The sequence below is a fragment of the Felis catus genome, chromosome B2, assembly GCF_018350175.1.
Source record: "Felis catus isolate Fca126 chromosome B2, F.catus_Fca126_mat1.0, whole genome shotgun sequence".
Classification (NCBI taxonomy): domain Eukaryota; kingdom Metazoa; phylum Chordata; class Mammalia; order Carnivora; family Felidae; genus Felis; species Felis catus.
In genome coordinates this window covers 55,550,259-55,566,925 of record NC_058372.1, presented here as the reverse complement: position 1 = coordinate 55,566,925, position 16,667 = coordinate 55,550,259, and the positions used below count along the sequence as shown (strand labels likewise).

At 36.6% G+C, this 16,667-nt stretch overlaps 1 long non-coding RNA gene across 5 annotated transcripts in view; it reads right to left on the bottom strand.

The window, feature by feature from the left end:
* Positions 1-16,667, bottom strand: part of LOC109500179 — a 522,281-nt gene that overhangs the window by 124,792 nt on the left and 380,822 nt on the right. For 4 of the 5 annotated variants that reach the window (XR_002742616.2, XR_006597870.1, XR_006597867.1 and 1 more), the window contains one exon: positions 7,535-7,707. This is a non-coding gene — a long non-coding RNA (uncharacterized LOC109500179). The remainder of the gene's footprint in view (positions 1-7,534; positions 7,708-16,667) is intronic. The other variant, XR_006597869.1, reaches the window with a different exon arrangement.

Here is a 16,667-nt window from a genome sequence, read left to right as displayed (position 1 = left end):
AAAACTACACAGGTAATGGTGATTTTACACAAACCACACTTCATAAATGATAAGTTCAAATATATTTTGTATCGTTGTGATGAATACATTTCATCACACTTTACCTGGGGATTGCTATAGTCCATCACACTCTGACTATTGCTAAACCTATGATTAATATGATAACTTGCTCTAAATATCCACTGTCAGCTCAGGCTTAAAAGTAAAGGTTAATGTACATTATTGTGGCTTCATGGACTGAAAAGAAAGAAGAGGGAGGGAGGGAGGGAGGGAGGGAGGGAGAGGGAGAGGGAGAGAGGGAAGGAGTGAGAAATATGTGTCTGATGTGTGAGACAGAGGGAGAGAAGGGGATAGTGAGGGAAGGAGAGAAAAAGCAACAGAGGAAGGGAGGGAAAGAAAAAGAGGTAAAGTCTAAATCATATATATGTCTTAGTCACATTTATCTTTATCTTTATCTTTGTGACCAACATTACCATTCCCCTCAGCTTGACTGAACTTTAGATAGGATTCTCCCTGACTATATTTCCTGACCTCTCTTTTCTTAGAGCATTTATTTTTAGAAAACTTGCAATTATAATTCTTTCTCTGATCCTTTGAGATGTAAATGTACAACCTGGAATGGTCTTTCTCAAGGACCTGGGATGACTCCCTTTGAAATGTGATCATGGAAGGAGATAAGGCCCCTTTCTCCCAGTCTCTGTGGTGGTGGTAGGGGAAGTCTAACCTGGATAAGCACCAATTAGCAAACACTGATGCCTTAATCACATTCACCAACCTTACCCTTGTTTAAAATATTCCCATCTTTTGTTTCAGAGGAATTGCGTTCAGTTCAGTTTCTCTCCTCTGGTGCAATAGTCTTGAATAACGTTATTCTTGCATATTTAACTGATCTAGTATTTTTCCCTTGGACTATTCACTGATCTGCTGCTTTTCTTTTAGATTTACCATTACTCTAAATTTAGCACATCTTTAATGAAAGCTCTAAATAAATGACCCATTTATCTCCTCCCCACCCATCATAGCTATGGTTCCTTAGATCTCTTAATTACTTAGTAAAGACATAGTTTGATTGGCTCAAAGAATCAGGATTTTTTTTTTTTTTGACTACTTGGTATCCACCAGAGGCAAGCCTGACTTAAAAAGGAAAAGTACCATGGCTAAATGAAAGCCCCCACTCAATGTTAAAATATTTATACAGTAGTCTCCGAGACTTGCTGGGTTTATATCCATCTCCATAGCCTCCTTTTTCCTTAATAAGCAGAACAAAAGACATACAAGTGGACACTTCTCACTTTTGTCTTAAATTTTTCTTCTGTCATGTATCCTAGGGATGTGACACCATCCTCAACTTGCAGATATCAATGTCAGCATTATGCTTTGGAAGAAACCAGACCACCTATGTTTTTCATGAAAGAGGGAGGTACTCATCAAAGAGCCATATAATGCTATAAGCAAGCAATTACTTGGGACAACAGAAGAAACAAAAGAAAAGGCCATTATGCAAATTTAATCCATTTAAAGAGGGTCCCACCCGGAGGAGATAATGTAAATCACTACTTTGTACACCAAGAAAGATTGGAATATTATTTCTAGACTTCTGCTTGGTTCATTCCAATTCTCTGTGAATACTGCACTCTTTTAAGGACAGGAACTGTATCTTATACTTTCTTTATAGTTTTCAGCGCGCTTGGCAAGAACATAGAGTACATGCTTAATAAAATGCCCATTAAATTGAATTTAAATGAATTGTCATGCTTATTAAAGCTAGACTTAGAAAAGGTCTGATTATTGCTTTTTAGGGTTTTGACAAAGATTTGTTTTGTGCTTAGCCAAGATATTTCACACAGACAGCTACTTGTTTTCTCCAAGCTGATGATTTCATAGTAGTAATCACAGAGCTAGAGAAAATCTTTTTACTTGACCTGACTTTACTGAACACCACACGGAGAATAAAACGGACTGCAGACTCTAACAGACCATCCAAGGGCAGAATCAGACTCCCATTCCTCTCCTGCTGCATGTTTCAAAAGTTTAACAGGCCGTAGTGGAGAAGCAACCTCTTCATTTATGTGCAAATGACCTTCAAAATGCTGTTTCACGTGCTATAGAGGGCTCCTTTCATTCAAGTTAACTATCCCAATCCCTCTTTGGCTCTAACAGATGCTCTATGATGTATTTTCTATGACTGAGTCTCAGCAGTAATAGTTTTAGAATCTATTTTAACAGACAAATTTTTTTTTTTCTGTGCATATTTTGTCTGGAAAGTACAACTCCAAGTCTTTTTAGAAGGACACCTTTTTTTTTTCTTTTCTTCTTTTTTTTTTTTTTTTTTTTTTTTTCTTTTTGGAGGTAAAAAGGGCTGTGGCTTAGGTTACCCTTGATTCCTATAAATCCATATTCTATTGACCATGACTCTTATTTGGAATGCCTGTTCCTTCCTTCCATTTGTTAGTAAGCTAAATTGATCCTATGAGTGTTAATATTAATAAAGGTCAGCAATCTTAGTTAAAATTCAATCCAAGATTAGCAATTAACATTTACCCCTTAAAACTGAAATCAGAGAACTTTAGAAGTTTTCTACCTAAAATTCTACCTAAAATTAACAAGGTTTAAGAACACCTTCTAACTGAGGAATGTAGGGAAGATGGGATTTCATAGATGGCATTTGCAAAACAAATTCCCATCAAACGTATGGCAAGAACAATAAAATGCGGTTGAGAAAGTGGTAACTTTTAAGATTGCATTTTGAGCAATTTCAGACAGAACCTAAGAATAGTTATTATTGACAAGAAAGTGACCAGTGTCATCGACTGGTCACTAATGGATCAACTAGATTTCTGGGGAACCAATGTTGGGGAGATAGGATTAAAAGCAAAATCTTCTTCCAACCCAGAAATCCTCTCCACAAATCTAGTAGAGAAAGAAAACACTTTTATTAGTGAAAAGTAGCTGCTTGATCCACTAAAGCCCAAAAGAGGTAAGTTTTAGTTCCTCCCCGTTTTTGCCTCTGATCTTGCTTGAAGTCAGGATAAACCTGACACATCTTCCCAAACTCATGATCTGTCTGGAAAACTTGAGGAAAAAAAATTTAATTTTGAATTCTTTTGACCCTACACATGTGTAAGAAAAATTATCTGAGTATACCACATCAGATGACGTTATGGGAATTTTATGCTTGTATGAGGTCAGCAATCTCAAGATTTCCTCATAGTTGGTTAGATTATAGTGAATTTGGCTATTTTGTTTGGTTTATAATGATTTCATCTATAAAGACATTATATAAAGTGTGTCGCCATGAAATAATTGGGAATATTTTATTGGCAAGAGAAGTGAGTTTTTACCGGTGTCTCTTGGTATTTAAGGGGCTGGGACAGATGTACATACAGCAAGAACCAAATCTCTGGTAAGGGAAAACTATAGATTAGTAGCCTGAATCAACACCATCATTCTAACTAACTCAACTAATAACTAACTCAGTAGTGCTTCCAGTAGTGCACCTTAGCATATCATTCCAAAGAATTCCCTTAATTCTCATATAAATCTCGTAAGTGGAACTTGGCTTGCCTTTGAATTTTAAAATCCTTTATTAATCATTTATTATTATTATCATTTCTTATTATTATTATTATTTTATTTATTTTGAGAGAGAGAGAAAGAGAGAGAGTGCACGCAGAAAGGGCAGAGAGAGAATCCCAAGCAGGCTCTGCACCATCAGTGCGAAGCCTGATGCAGGGCTTGAACCCACGAACTGTGAGATCATGACCTGAGCTGAAGTCCAATGCTTAACCAACTGAGCCACCCAGGCGCCCCTCATTTACCATTGTTATTAATCACCTGTTTTTTTAAGTAAGAAGCACTTTGCCTCAAGGCTAAAATAGTGACGAAGAACCTTTAAGAAAGACAGTCCCTTATTGAAAGTGCTTATTCCTCTCCCCAGTGTTTATTTAGGGAAGGTGATAGGGTGAAGGTCTTAAACTATTCTCTTAGCTCCTGACTCTCCAGGTGTGGTTGAATGATTGATACTCCAGAAGATTTTCTAAACACTCCATTAGACAAGAAGCTAAGTAATGAGTTTCTCATAGAAAGCTGAGGTGAAAGCTGCTCAATGTTTTAGCTCCTCTGCAGGAACGTAAGTCAAGCTTAAAAAGTGGTAGCCAGGAGCTAGATCATCATTCCCAGCTGCTTTATCCTTTCCCAGGGTGGATTTACTCTTGTTAATTTTTTGGAGGAGCTTCCTAAACCTCATTCTTGGTATTACAGATCCTGTGCTTCAACATGTGTTTCTGACATAGTATTTATTTCATGTCACTGGGAAGGGTGTGGGGGTGAGGGGTACAGGGGTTTATGTCAACCCATAGGTAATATGTATCATTTATAGTTAATGTTTCTGTCTCTCTCCCTCCCTGCTCCCCATTCTCCCTCCTGCTCAGTATAAATTTCTTGCTAATTCTCATACATACACATCAATCCCTATTCAAAAACAACATTTCTAGCATATTACAAATGCTGTCTGAGAAAAAATATTACAAACGCTGTCTGAGAAAAAAGGGATACATGATCAATTGAGAACCACTCTGCTATGGACTGAATGTGTCCTACTCAAGTTCATATGTGGAAGCCCTAACCCCCAGTGTGACCATATTTGGAGATGGGGCTTCTAAAAATTAATTAAAGTTAAATAGGGTCATAAGGGTGGAGCCCTAATCTGATAGGACTAGTGACCTTCTAAGAGAGACACCAGAAAAGTTCATTCACTCCTGCACACACTCACCAAGGAAATACCATGTGAGCACACAGAGAGAAGGCAGTAGCCTTCTGCAACCCAAGGGGGAAACTCTCACCAGAAAACTACCAAGCTGCCACCTTGATCTCAGACTTTCAGCTTCCAGAACTGTGAGAATGTAGATTTCTGTTATTTAAATCACAGTCTGTGGTACTTTGTTATAACAGTCTAAACTGACTCATGCACTCTCTCTAAGTGTTTGTACTTTACCCAACATATAATGAAATATGATATTGAGCCAAACAGTTTAATCTATTATCCCTCTGACTTGAAGAAGGTGATGACAAAAAGTTTTCTAATGGAAGTTTTCTTATGAAATTTTAAACATATTAATATTAAAATATCTATATTTTGAATTGTATGTAATAACTAGAATATACATAGTTCATCAAATAGATCAATATATTGACATACGTTTCATCATATATAATATTGACCACATATGATAAAATATATTTATGAACTATAATGCAAAACTGACATGAAACGAAGAAAAAAACAAAACTTCAAATCACTGCAGGTAATTGTATTAGGCTAGTTTGTGTTTATACCTTCAGGCTCACCTGAAATTATGTATTTATTCTGCTTTTACTTGGAGAACAGGTTTGAGGAAATTGCCATATATATTCATCTTTATATTCTTTTTAGTTTGATGCATGCAGATTTCACTTTAAATTGGCTATTTTTATTAAACTTTATATGACAGTGTAACCTCCTGATCATCATTCAACGTTTTTGCTGTATTCACAAAGCTAAGTTAAAAAAAAAAAATCCAGTAATTCTTAAAGATACGTAATTAAACTTGATGGACCTAGCTGACAAATTTAATCACCACATTAGTACACAGGCTAAGTAGACCCCTTAAGGAAAGAGAATGCTGTCAGCAGGGTGCCTGGCCAAGGCCTGTTTATTCTTGGCTTTGGCACTCTGTAGAGCAGTGACTCTAACAGATTAAACCAGACTCTCCCTGGTTTACACCACTTGGAGAGTTTTTAAAAATACTGACACATAAAAAACCACACTGGATCAAATTAAGCCAGAGTCTTTGGAAAGGAAACCCTTTCCAAGGTTTCCTTTTTTTCTTGTTTTTTTTTTTTAATGTTTATTTATTTATTTGAGAAAGAGAGAGCAAGTGCAATCAGGGGAGGGGCAGAGAGAGAGGGAGAGAAACAGGATCCCAAGCAGGCTCTGTGCTGCCAGCGCAGAGCCTGATGTGGGGCTCGACCCCAGGAACCATGAGGTCATGACAATGAGCTGAAATCATGAGAGTCAAGAGTTGGATATTCTACCGACTGAGCCATCCAGGTGCCTCAGTCCTAGGTTTCTTAAAAGCTTTTTGGATGAGTCTAAAGTGTAGCCAGAGTGGGATCAGTTGTTTTAGAGAGACTTAAACTCCTATAAATATGTTAACGGTATATGTATTCTTCTTCCAAAAAATGTCCATTTCTCTGTCAAACTCTTGAACTATATGATAGTAAATTACGTTAGCCTTTATAGCCAAGGGGCTGGGAATGATTCACAGAATTCAAAGGCACAGCATTTTAACACTTTACTAATTTAGTAACACATAGAAATGAATCTTCGAATCAAAAGGGAAGAAAAATTATGTAACAACTCTGAGTAATCATTCAACAAAGCAGAGAATTTATACTTAAATATTTTCAGGGAGACAAAAACCTAATGGAAACTGAAGTGATGAATCTGATGCTCCAAAAAAAAAAAAAAAAAAAGAACAGAAATTCTATGTTTTAAAGAAAATGGATTATGAAAATACGCAGAAACACAGAATACACAGAAATGCTCTTTCCAGCATTTGAAAGAGACTTAACTTCAACTAACTAGGTAAAAATAACATTAAGGATAAACTAAGTAACAGGGTGGATGGAATATTTTGGTTAATACTCCGAAACATAACACATCTTAGGACAGTTGAATTTTTGTAGTAACCATTTACAAATATAAGGTGGTAAGCTGAGATCACTAGGGTTCAAATTACCCTAAACCAAGCACTTGGAAGCCTTATGCCCACAAGAATCACCTGGAGATCTTGTTAAAATGCAGATTTTGATGAAGTTGGGAGGTGAGGCCTGAGATTCTGTATATTTAACAAGCTCCCAGGGGATGTGTAAGTCAAAGTCCAAGAACTGCACTTTGAGTAGCAAGGCAAACTATTCATCTTTAAAGTTCTCACTGAGAAAGTTACCCAGGTAATCGACAAATTTAAATTTCAAAGTTGAGGGGTCTCTGGGTGGCTCAGTCACTCAAGTACCTGATTTCTGCTCGGGTCATGATCTCATGGTCCCTGAGTTAGAGCCCCATGTTGGGCTCCGTGCTGTCCTAACAGCTCAGAGCCTGAAGCCTGCTTTGGATTTTGTCTCCCTCTTTTTCTGCCTCTCCCCCACTCGTGTTTTGTCTCTCTCTCTCAAAAGATAAATAAACATTTAAAAAGTTTTATACAATTCAAAGTGCATTATGTGAATTTGGCTCTTCCAGAGCAGAGAACATTTGATACCTTTTACAGCTCTGTTTAATGCCAGGTGTCTCCACACCACGCTGAGGGTCTAAATGGCAGACTGCTGAATGGAGAGAGGTTAAAAAAAAACAGACTATTTTTTTGACAGAGATGTCAGAATAGATATGTTCTGAGCAAAAGTAGGAAACTGTGGAATTATCTTTTCTTAAAGATGAAAGATAGAAACGCTTGCCACTAATGCTGACAGGGGCCAAGGGTGTGCCAGAATCAGTTCCTACCGTTCTGGAGAGACGACTGTTCATACCTCTTCCCAACTCCTGCTCAGTGTGGAGTGTGATGTTAGCTTGGTAGCTTAAAGGCATCAGCAAGCGCTTCAAATCAGGGTTTTTTTCCCCTCAGGGTGGATTTACCAGCACACCATGGTATGTGGCTTCTGGCTTACCACATAGTTCTGGAAGAAAAGAAATATAAGCATAACGTGGAACGCAGTGAGAAATGCAATGGCCTTGGGGATCATCACGATTTAAAAAGCATGGGAGCTTAAGGAGATAGGCTTCTTATCTGAATGGTAAAAACAAATATTGGAAAACAAAACTGAAGTTTGTGACATAAGGAAGAACACAAAAGCAACAAACGGATCAAAGTCTAAAATGCATTAAATAACGGTATAATGTTAAACCATGTGTTTTAATGGCTTCTTTGTAACTGTTTCACAAACATTTGGTGTTGGAACCCCTTGATCATCTTAAACATTAATGTATACACCAATGAGCATTTATTTATGTGATTACATCAACTGATGTTTTACCATATTTGAATTTAAAAGAGAAATTTGAAACTTTTTATGTATTGAGCTACTTGCAAATAATAGTAAACCCATGACAATGTTCATAGTTATTGTTCATAAATAGCAATGTGTTTTCAAAAAAACCCAAATATAATTAATATTTAATTAATTAAATTCAATATTTAATGAAGTTAATATCCACTGTGTGTATGTGTGTGTGTGCGTGTGTGTGTTTTCACTGCAAATCTAATGACTGACTTAATAGAGACAGTTGGATCTTCCTCTTTGCTTCTGCATTCATTCTATTATTACACATTGTTTTGGTTGAAACACATGAGGGAAGTCTGGCCATACACAAGTTGGAAGAAAGAAGTATTTTAGTAACCTTTTTAGATCATTAAGGATGCTTTTCTTCGATTCTTTACCAAAACACGACAAGTGATAGGTTTCAGGTCCAACCTTGGAACTAACCTTTAAGAAACCATGTATCAATGATCTTCTTGTACTGTTACATTAAAATCCATTGGTCTATCTTATAGGTTAAAGGGATCTCTTACTCATTGCCTTGGTCATTTGGAAAATATTGTTTCACTGAGTTATGCACAGCTTTCAAATGCTGCCTTTTCATTACGCAATATCAAAAAAAACCCCAAAAAACATAACAAAACCATATTCATTAATCTCACTCCTGATCTCATCAGAAAAGTCAATAAGAATTAGAAAGTAGTAAAATTCAGGGGCACCTGGGTGGCTCAGTCAGTTGAGCGTCCAACTTCATCTCAGGTCATGATCTCACAATTCGTGAGTTCGAGCCCTGCGTCAGGCTCTGTGCTGACAGCTCAGAGCCTGGAGCCTGCTTCAGAGTCTGTATCTCCCTCTCTCTAACCCTCCCCCCTTCTCGCTCTCCAAAATAAATAATAAACATTTTTTTAAAAAGTAGTAAAATACATGGTGGCAAATGCAAGTTTTTAAAAATTCTAATTTTCATTTTTAAAGTTCCAAATATATTCATTAGCAAACATATTTAAATGATTTTCCTTGAAGTGATAGCCTCACGTCATTCATTTTTGAGAAAAATGTCTGCCGCAAGTCTCAATTCCATAGTTTGTCATTTTTCTTTTGAGAAAAGAAGAAGTGTAATTTAAAAAGAGGCTAGTTCAGGTAACAGCACAATGGGTCTTCCTCAAGACAGACCAGGAACTTGGCTGCACAGCAGAAGTGCTCCAGGAGCCTCCCCGCACCCTGCAATTTTATCATACAGAATATTAAAAAGACATAGAACTCAAGGGTCAACATTTAATGAATACCCACTGTGTGTATGTGTGTGTGTGTGTGTGTGTGTGTGTGCGTGTGTGTTTTCACTGCAAGTGCATGTTGATGAAAAATACAACTACTCGTACCATTTGGTGCCACCGTCTTGATTCTTGCTAAAGTGCCAAGCTTTGTTCACTATTGTTCTGCATCATCAGTACAAGGGTCAACACGGTAAAAAATTGCAAATACATCTTCACATTCTTGTGAAAATCTTTTAACCTCACATGCCACCTGAAATAGTCTCCAGGCCCCCAGGAACCCACAATTGTACTTAGAAGACTACTACTTTATGGTACTACATCAGCCCAGGATTTTGTGTTATACTACCATCATCATCATAGTAATAATAATAATAATAATGTGTGGTGTGTGTGTGTGTGTGTGTGTGTGTGTGTGTATATATATATATATATATATATATATATATATATATATATAGTAGCTCTTTCACTATGTCAGAAAGACTCTAAAATACCAATAATGTTATTCTTTAAATATCTCCAGTGAGCATAAGTTACCTTTCTGGAAGCCACTATTGCCTTTTCCCCTATTATTTAAAAAACACTCTTTGCTACAGCTTCAACCCATTATACCATGTCATATCCTTATCAACCAATAAAATATTGCCATTTAACTGTATAGCACACCTTCATGGACCTGTGAGCTATGGTACCTTCCTTCAGCATTGTTTCTCTGTCCAAGAGAGCCAATGCTCCTAAACTCTACTCACATTTTCAGAACTGTTTCACAAATTGCCTGTGAAGTTTGTGGTGAACGTGTATATATCTGCTCCCCTTCATTAATCTGTGCATTCCAAGTTTTCAGTTAGAAATTCTCCTTGATAAAGATAAAATTCCCATGTAAATGATAAGTGTTTTGGTGGGAGGTTTTGCGATAAATTCGCAATATCACACTGTGGAAGATTTTGAGTTCTTAATCGCTTAAAATTAAAAGGAAAATTAGTACTTTTCATTTTTCATAGTTATTGTGTATGTATTATTTATAGGCACATTCACATAAGTGTGAAACTTCATTATAAATTGATACAATTTATCTGTAAAAATACATCTAGGCATATATACATAGATGATTAAACATTTATATGTACACCAATGCAGCATCTATGTATAGGAGGAGTTGTGTGAGTGTGTTTGTGCTGCTTGCTGGAATTCCTAAGGATTTTCATGTCAGGAACAGCTAGTTAGCTAAGCTTAATCTTGTACATTTCTTACTTTTTTCTAGATACTGTTTTACTTGCACATGATTATTTGAGAGTTCATAAGTCCTTACACATCTATATTCTCATTCGATATCCTCAACAACCCTAAAAGGTAAGAGGATGTGGTAGTTACTATTCTCCCCTTGTTTGTTATCAGGGACTCTAATTTTATTCAAGGTAGCAATATCACAGTTTATGTCCCAGCCTCCTTTGCAGCTAGAACTGGCCATGTGATATGAATATGATCTAAGGTCATTGAAGTGTGATTCAAAATCTGCTGGGGAGTTCTGCAAAAGTGTGGATTACTGATGTCAGCTTGTCTCTTCTTCATTGTCTCTTTCTCATCCTTCCTGCCTGCCATATGGAAGTTTTAACTGAAAGTCTACCAATTATCTTGCAAGCATGAAGGAATAACACAGTGGCACAGCAATCTTGGCCTCCACATTCTTGGGCCACTCTATCTGCGCCGACTTATCCTTTAGTCCTTATGTGATTAAAACATTATACCCTTTTTTGGCTACATGCTGCAAAATGTATTTCTTCATAGACACAGCAGGTAAATATTATGAATTCATTTATATAGATAAGGAAAGTTGAGGGCAGTTTGTTTTACAGCTGTATGATTGGTACATGACAAATTACAAGTAGAAAAAACGTGAAAACGAAGAAAAAAATCAGCCCATACACATGGAGGCACAAAAATCTCATCTAATAGATAGGTGAGACAAGGAATTGTTAACCTTTAATCTGATCAGTTTATGAAATAAAACTCTCATTTCCACAACTCCCTGCTCTCCTTTCACTAGCTTTTTTAAAAAAGGTAGAATTACAGATCAGAGATTCCCGATATATCTAGTAGACGAAGAATAGTTAGGTGGTCATATATGGGCCATAATTTTCTCATGTTTCTGACCACTTTTTTCTTAGACTATTTGGCCTTCTTCAAATTCACCATAAATTTTCATGCCATTGAAAATTTTCTCATGCAGTTCTTTCTTAGTTTCAAAATCCTGTTATTCGTTATCATGACTTCTTTAAGTATAACTTCCTTGGGGAAAACTTTGTAGTTTCCCTCAATTTTTATACCTCTTTTTTTTTTTTTAATTTTTTAAAAAAATTTTTTTTTCAACGTTTTTTATTTTATTTTTGGGACAGAGTGAGACAGAGCATGAACGGGGGAGGGGCAGAGAGAGAGGGAGACACAGAATCGGAAACAGGCTCCAGGCTCCGAGCCATCAGCCCAGAGCCTGACGCGGGGCTCGAACTCACGGACCGCGAGATTGTGACCTGGCTGAAGTCGGACGCTTAACTGACTGCGCTACCCAGGCGCCCCTATACCTCTTTTTAAGAGCTATCTCCATGTTTCTTTTATATTCGTGATGTAGGTATTAACCTTGGACTTCTGAGATGTCCAATTAAACTCTCTATAATTACTTCATAGCACCAATATTAACACTCACCTCACACAGAGAACATATTTAATAAATGGTTTATTATGTTTTCAGGGGGAAAAGATTTAAGGGTTGAAAATAATATTGCTTTCAGTCTGACATTTGCTAATCAGTGTTTCTAAATTGTAGATCATGAAATCAATGCAGTGTGTCATGATTAGCACTTCGCAAAATGAAATCAAATCCAATACAAAAGAATATAATGGAATAGAAATATCCGAGTACATCATATACTAATGTGTCATCAAGGAATATATTCACTCATTTATCCATTCAACAAATATTTGTCGAGTACCTGCTATAGTCCTTGCACTGGCTTATATGCACATGTACATACTGGGTCATGTAAAATGTATTCTATTTGTGGTTTAGTCGCATTTATTTCAAATATCTAAGATCCTTCCCTGTCAAGCCACTCCTTATGGGAGAATTATATTTCCTGCCCCCCAGACATTGGGTTTAGCCACATGACTTAACATGGCCAATTAAATCTGAGGGGGAATGATGTGTGATCTTCCAAGCAGTTTAAGAGTTATCATTCCACCTCTTTTTTTCTCTGCCATAAATTTGATACTATCTCATTAGAAACTGACCCATCAGCCTGGGTCTTGGAATGAAAAAAGAATACAGTAGAACTGTAGTCAACCCCCAATTGATACAGAATAGGAGCAAAAATCAAAGTTTTTTTTTCTAAAAAGGACAGAAACCTGAGGGTCATTTGCTGCCACAATTTGGCCTAAACTATTGACAGATACTGAAGAAGAATGCCGTGGTTTGAGGAGAAAGCAGTAGGAATCTTACTCCTAGGACATGGGACAAAGCGTCCCAAGCAAAGAAAAACCAGTTATAGAGAGTAAGGCATATAGAAATACAAATGTGTACGTGAGAGTGTAATGAATAGTCATAACAGAATATTGTGATCATGGATGTTAACTATGAATATGTGCAAATAAACAAATGAGAAGAAAAAAAATCCTAAGATTGGCACCTGTTTGGATATAAAAATTCAAAATAAGGTTATTTCGGTGAACATCTTGCCATCTTTGACTAGTTACCTTTTGGCACAATTATCATGCTTATCATTAAAATATGTCAGAATAACTGTTGTTTTGTTTTATCAAAATATACGCTGAATGTGCACAACCACTCTTCATAGTTTCTGGCAAGCAACCACCTATTCTTACAGCTGCAACATAATAAAAAATTACAAGGGATAACTTCCAGACTTGAAGACTTTCTCTCAATAACAAGACTATTTCTTCTCCTTTGAAACTATAATACATGTCTACTTAAAAGGTTTACTGGGCTAATGTTTTCAATCTGACAAATCTCCAAATTTGGCCTAATACAAGGAGTCAGTTAATGAAATTTAAAACAGTCTTATTTTCATCCTTTTTTTAAACACAACTATGTATTAGAAATCTGGCAGAGGCTTCTGTCAAATTGAACTATTGAACTCAGGGCAGTAAAAGTCCCTCCCCAGGCAAGAGATTTAAATCATTTTCAAAGTTAATTTCCTGCTCCCAGATGGAGAACAAATCTAATCGGGTTTACTTCATTCTTCGGATGAACAGGAAAATGTCACTTGCATACTCAAAAAGGAAAAAGAAAATCTCAGGGAAGGCAGTCTCTAATCCACATCACAGCAAACAAAGAAGGTGATTCTGAAATTGAATGTATAGGGTCATTTTGAATCTAAAAGCAGATCTGAGTTTAATCTAGACAAATCTCCAAGCTTATTTCTAACCTAGTTCTGTTCAGAGATTGTGCCTGTTTACACCTGAAATACACACATAGGACTTTAAAACTGTTCATTTTAAAAGGGGGAAAGAAAAAAACAAAACAAAACAGCTTCTACTCCTAAGAAGGGATCTGAATAAACTGTCTGAGCTCAATCTGTGAAATCAGGCTAGAACCTTCCAAAGCCCTATGGATGGTAGGAAAATTTTGCTCTTTATCAGCTATAGCTTAAAAATAAGATAGGATTGGGGTGCCTGTGTGGCTCAGTCGGTTAAGTGTCCAACTTCGGCTCACAGTTAGTGAGTTTGATATCTTCTGTCTCCCTCTCTCTCTCTCTGCCCCTCCCTGGCTCTCTCCCTCTCCCTCTCTCTCAAAAATCAAATAAAAACATCAAAAAAAAAAACTCTAAAAAAGTATAGAATAAGTTAACGTTTGAATCTCAAAACAATGGGACTATAGAAAAAATAAAATAAGTATTCTTGTTCTTAATTTAAGAGCTACTGGATTCTATTTAAAGGTTTGCTGCCATGTACTTGTTAGGAAAGATTCACATTGGCTGTCAGGCAGACATTGTGTACCTACATCTCTTAACTGTGTTTTTTCTTGGTAACGAAAGTGTCATCAGCAAAGAGGCAAATATATCATTAGATCTTCATGAAGCAGGTTAACACTGGCTGGGCTTCTGTCAATTTACCCCACCACATATGGCTTTGCTCGGCTTCCAATGAAAAGCAAAGTGGTAGGTTGCAATCTAAAATGGCAGACATTTTCCTAAATAGCCTATTTAACTCCATCTCTGTTATTACCTCTGAAGTCAACAATACAAAGAAATTGTTCTGAACAGATTGCAATGGACTTGGTAATATTAAAGTTCATCTTTTCTTATAAATATAAAGCAGGAAAAACAGTTATGCTTCACACTGATGGTAAAGAAAAGACCTTCAGAGTTTAAAAAAGGATTTCATTCGCTGTTTGTTTTAAATGTTATTTCAAGTTGTGGGATTCCAACTTTTCATTTAAAGTCTGTTTGTCTTAATCCACTGCTTAATCCAGAGCATGTCCAGACAATTAAAAGTAAATTGTCTGTGTCTAACGAGCAGAATATTCAAAATCAATAACGTCAAAATTGATAGATTTAAAAAAGAACAGCAGGGGCGGTGGTGCTTAGGTGGCTCAGTCGGTTGAGCGTCTGACTTTGGCTCGGGTCATCATCTTGCAGTCCGTTAGTTCGTCCCTGCGTCCGGCGCCGTGCCGACAGCTCAGAGCCTGGAGCCTGCTTCAGATTCTGTGTCTCCCTCTCTCTCTGCCCCTCCCCCACTCATGCTCTGTCTCTAGCTCTCTCAAAAGTAAATAAACATTAAGTAATTTTTTTTAATTTAAAAAAATAATAATAATAAAGAACATCAGGGATCTATGCTCTCATTTGAAACAGACGCTGCTTGACCAAAACAAGGTAAGTTTTATGGCATGACCATTAGCCATGAATCATCACAAGCATTCTGTTGGAGCAAGAATACCAAAGCAGAGGGGGAAAAGTAACAGCATTCTCGAGAACCTCATTCTGTGCCAGGTAGGGGGTGAAGCACTTTTTTGCCTGCAAAATCTCATTTAGTCCTTATTGCAATCTCCATTAAACAAAATTCTAAGAGAGTGCCTCCAGGGTCATAAAATAATGAATTGTGAATGTAGCCCAGTTCCTTACTAAAAAGCAGTTATACTTTGTATGATACCGTCACTTTTTCTGGAGAACTAAAATAGGATATTGTGTTCCAGAAGCAGTCAAAAGTACAAAAATGGACAGAACATACTGAAAATTTTAATCTTGAAAAATATGTGTCCAAACATGTTTATCTTAGAAAGCACTAGAAATTAATTAGAAAACTGGACTCCCCATGCTTGGGATTCTAATTCTGGAGCTGCATTAGATTATGGTAGCTCCTTTAATTTTTGGCTGCAAAGAAAGCTATCACTAACCATTTACTTAATAGAAAATGTATGTGGCAACAGATACATTCAAAGTACACGAAGTTAATTTTTCAAATTTTACACATATTATTGAACCGGAGTATATGAAATTGTGAATGGATAAAGTTGCAAAAATAATGACATTAGTTCTTCACTTGTTAGTAGAATGAAGGCCCTTTATGACATCAGGATGGTCTCACTATGTGTATTATCTCAGATTTTTATTGAGTGTAGTTACAGATTAATATTTTGCTCTCATCTACAGCCACGTGATCAAAATATATTTGTATCATTTCAGTTAAAGAAACTGAAATATCTGAAATTTGGCACTAGAATTGTCACAAGTAGAAAATCTGGCCTTTAAGTAATAAGAAATACTTTTTTATTATTTTTTAAGCAGACCCTTAACATTAAAATATCTTTTAAGCAGACCCTTAACATTCCCAACAGACACTTCCCAAATCCTTTGCAAATACTTTGGTTCTGCTGGTGTTTGGGCAGGATAATTTTTGTCGGGGGAGGGCAGGAGTATACTGTGTATTATAAAATCCTGCACATTACACGATGTTTGCCCCTACACAATACATTTTAGTAGCACACTCTCCAGTGTGACAACTAAAAATATCTCCACGTGTTGCCAATTGAGGGCTGCCCTCAGTAGAGAACCGATGCTCTATGTTTGAAGACCACTTTTTAAAATAATGTGTAATCATTTAAATTAAATGACATTTGCAGATCCAGCAATGAGCAGACAATAGTCAAAGCGTTTTGAAATTTCTATAAGGTTATACTTAGCCAATTCTTCAGGAAATCCACTTAAATGCATCCAGAAGATAGACTTGATATAATTCATTTTCTCCTGAAATTATTTTTAAGATTCTACACCCCAGGCACTATAGGCTATTGCAAAATACAGAGAGCAAAATTATTTATCT